We start from the raw sequence: 4,334 nt of genomic DNA on the forward strand, positions 1-4,334 counted from the left end.
GTGGCGCCTTGCTTACAGCTGTTGTCCATCTAGGCCCACAAAGCAGAAAGGAAATTTTATAGTTATCGTGAATTTCAAAATTGCTAATACAGGGATCAGCATTCTCACGTCCTGCGATAACTTGCCGAGATGACAGGTCCATCGGGGAGTTTTGTGGTCTTTTTCAGAGATGCATTACCTAGGTCAAACCACTACGCCACGTGTGGCGGTTCCTGCCTGTCCATCAGTTCAGCATTCAGACTGAGGCAGGAGGATTTCTGTGAGTTTGAGACCAGTCTGGGTTCCAGAATGAGACCCTGTTCCAAAGACCACAAAATATCATATTGCATTTCACAGTAAACATATTTATTGTTAGGGGGGAAAATGACCCAGTCGAGGTAGCCCAGCCTGTCGTTGTGGAGTGAGTTCAGGGCTAGATTGGGCGATTCAATAAGAGTGTGTCAGAGTTTTTAGAAAGCGGGTGGATGGGGAGTGTAGCTCCTGCTAGAGAATGCATCTACCTCCAGGTCCTAGGCTCAGTTCCCATTGTTCCCCCACTGAAAGCTGAGCGTGGTGGCTTGTATCTGTAGCCCTGGAGCTTGGTAGACTAGCAGGGGTTCAAGCGTACGATGCCAGCCAGGGCTAATTAAGGGGACGCCATATAGAAACTTCTCCAGCTTATTTCCCAGAAGACCTTGGTGCAGGGCAGAGCTTAGAGGACGCCGCCTCCATTCCTCTGTTTTCCTTTCTACCCAGCTATCTGAGGAGTGATGGTATCAGCTGCCAGCCAGCTTTCGAGGGCACACCCGTAATCTGTACACTGGGGAGACCGGGGCAGAGAGATGGCTGTGAGTTTGAGGGCAGCCTTAGCTACAAAGGGAGTGTCAGGCAGGTTAGGGCAACTAGTAAGACATTGCCTTCCCTCACCACTACCCCACCCCAAAAGGAAAGCAAACAAAGCAAGTGACAGCAAAGGCAGAAACCGGGAGCTCAGTAGGAGCTGGCAGTGGGGGAACCTCTGGAAAGCGAGGGGGCCAACCTCACAGCCACCCGGTTTCCAGCCCTGTGGAACTGCTATGGTCTCAGTCCTCAAGAACTATGAGGGACTCGGTTCCTTCCTGGCAGTCTCTGAGGAAGGGAGAGAGATGAAGGGATTTTTTTTTTGGCTTGATGAGGTTAAAGAAATGTCAGGACTGGCCGGGTGGCTCAGTGGGTAAAGACTCTTGCCACCGAGCCCAATGTGCGGAGTTTGGTGAACAGAGCACACATGATAGACAGAGGAAACTCGGTGTTTTGAGTGTTCACACATGTGCACTGCGGTATGAGGCTACATACACAAACACACACACGGTGGGGGGCATGTATGTGCCCCACTTTTAATCCCAGCACTTAAGGCAGATTTCTGAGTTCGAGGCCAGCCTGGTCGATAACACAGAGATCTGGGTAAGCCAGGGCTAGACATAGAGAGACCCTGTATCAAAGAGAAAGGGAAAAAAGAAAAAGAAAGATCAATGACACCAAGAGTTTCTCTAAGGAAGAAGTTGTCCGTCAATGGGAGTACACCAAACTGAGAGCGTTAGCATCATAAGATGAGGTGGTGGAGGCCGGTATTTATTGGGAAAATAAAGAGATAAAAGGACATATTTGATTGGTTTGCAAAAGCCCTGGGTCACAGTTATAGGCTGACAGCTTATCATTGGCTGGGGTTAAATTTTGTAAACAAATTTTTCAGAAAATAACCCAAATTTCACTTATCGCTTGTAATGGGGCAAGGTTGGGGCTGCTGTTGAGACCCATCTGGTTTTATTTGCTCACGGATTCTGCAGGCCTGGTGTCTTGTTTAATGTGTTAAAGGCATTGTCCCCACTCCATGGTGCTATCAAGAGGTGATGGACTCTTCTTTAAAAAAAAAATGTTTTAAAATGGCTTTATGTGTAGGTGCCTGAGTGTAGGTAAATGTACCACATGTGTGCAGGAGTCCACAGAGGTCAGAGGGCACATCAGATGCCCTGGCACTGGAGTTACAAACAGTTGTGAGCCATCATGTATGTGCTGAGAACCGAACCCAGGTCCTCTGCAAGAGCAGTAAGTGGCTTTAACCACTTAGCGGTTCTCCACCTGAGGGTTGCGACCCCTTTCACAGGGGTGACATATCAGATGTCCTGCACGTCACATATTTACATTCCGATTCATAGCAGTAGCAAAATTACAGTTATGAAGTTCAACGCACATCATTTTAGGGTTGGGGGTCACTACCACATGAGGAACTGTATTAAATGGTCGCAGCATTCCTATGCCTTCCTCTTATCCTCCTGTGAGACAGGGTCTTATGTGGCTCAGGCTGGTCTCCGACTCGCTATGCATCTGAGCCTGGCCTCGAATGCCTGTCCCTCTTGCTTCTGCTTTTCCAGTGCTGGCCTTGCACACAGTGAGAAGCTGGCCAACACACCTGGTTTCCATTTTAATTTACTTTAGCCCGTGAGCTGCTCACCAGCTGTAGTTTGCTCTCTGGGTTTTACCCTGGCTCTCTTGGAGGCAGCTCCTTCTTCCTGACGACGGCCAGCCGAGGCAGTCCCTCCACTTTCGGGACTGCTTTCTCCATCAGCCTCCCCCTATCCTTCTGCAACCTCAGATCGCGAGTCTGTGGGGTCTGCCTACTGAGTAGCTTCCCACTGGTCCCAGCCTTTCTGGGCCACAGGGAAGTTGCTTTGACTCAGATAATTCCAGGCCCTGGAACAGCTGCTCCACTTCATGGTCGGACTCAGGTTTTATCCATCCTTTTCTCGTGGGCAGGGCAGAGATTTTTAGGAAAGAGTCCTGTTCGGGACAAATCTTACTATCTAGCCTAAGCTACCTTTAACTCACAATAATCCTCCTGCCTGAGCCTCCTGAGTGCTGGGAATATAAGTGTTCATCTCCAGACCTCTCAGAATCTGAGGTTTAAAAAATTATATTTGCATGTGTGATATTTGTGCATGCGTGTGTGTGTGTGTGTGTGAGAGAGAGAGAGAGAGAGAGAGAGAGAGAGAGAGAGAGAGAGAGAGAGAGAGAGAGAGAGAGAGAATGCACGCTGCATCATGCCTGTGGCCATCAGAGGACAATGTACGGGAGGTTGGTTCTCCTATCATGTGGGACCCAGAGGTTGGACTTAGGTCTTCAGGTTGTACCCACTGAACCATCTTGCTGGCCCCAAACACGAGTCTTTTGAGCGCTGTGCCAGCCCTCGCTCTGTGCTTAGTTCCACCAAGTTCCATCATCCCTACGGTGTTCCAGACCCTGTTCCAGGCAGCCTGACACACTAACAAGCAATGCCTAATTGTCGGAGGTAAGGTAGTTCACTGAACTTAGTTTGTGTATTGACTGGCTGGTTGGGGGAGCCCCCGGGTTGATTTATCCCAATTTTCCTCTGACCAGCTGGGATTACAGGCAGTATCATTTTAACATGGGAGCCGGGGATCCGAACTGGTGCCCTCACGCTTGTTCCGTGCATGCTTTATCACACAGAACTGTCCCCCAGTTTCTGGAGGAATGTGGTTTTATTGTCATCAGTACATAGGGTGTGTGAGTACTGGCACACCAGCGCCACTCACTGCAACCACGTGGCAGTCAGGGGACAGCTCCACGGGGTCAGTTTTCTCTACCTTTCCACGGGTTCTGGGTACTGAACTTGGACTTGAACTCAAGTGCCTTGGGTCCAAGGAATAGGTTTCTATTTATTTATTTTTAATTAATTAGCTAATTAATTGAGTCTGGGTCTCATTATGTTGCCCCCGGATAGCCTGGAACTCAGTATTCAAAGACCAGGCTGGTCTTGAATTTACAGATCGCCTGCCCCTGCCTCCCAAGTGCTGGGATTAAAGGTATGAGTCACCACCCTGGGCTCAAAGGCATGTGGGTTTGTTTTGTTTTGTTTTTTTCGAGACAGGGTTTCTCTGTAGCTTTGGAGCCTGTCCTGGCACTAGCTCTTGTAGACCAGGCTGGCTTAGAACTCACAGAGATCCGCCTGCCTCTGCCTCTCAAGTGCTGGGATTAAAGGTGTGCCCCACCACTGCCCGGCAAAGGCATGTGTTTTTAAAGGGCTGAGTGTATAGCTGATTGGTAGAGAACTTGCCCAGCACCCATAAGGCCTTGGGTACTTAAAAAAAGAAAAGACATATGAGTTAAGTCAAAAGAGCTCCCAGTCATAGTTGAAGCTATTCACCTCATGGGTGCTCTGAAATTAATTTCAATGTGCGTTACAGAGAGGGACTGGGGGGTGAAACTCAGTGGTAAAATAAAGACACAAAACCACATCTTTTTATTGCAGCCGCTCTTAAACAGAACTGAGCTTGCTAAGCAAGGATCATTTTAGGGCA

The sequence above is a fragment of the Microtus pennsylvanicus genome, chromosome 13, assembly GCF_037038515.1.
Source record: "Microtus pennsylvanicus isolate mMicPen1 chromosome 13, mMicPen1.hap1, whole genome shotgun sequence".
Classification (NCBI taxonomy): domain Eukaryota; kingdom Metazoa; phylum Chordata; class Mammalia; order Rodentia; family Cricetidae; genus Microtus; species Microtus pennsylvanicus.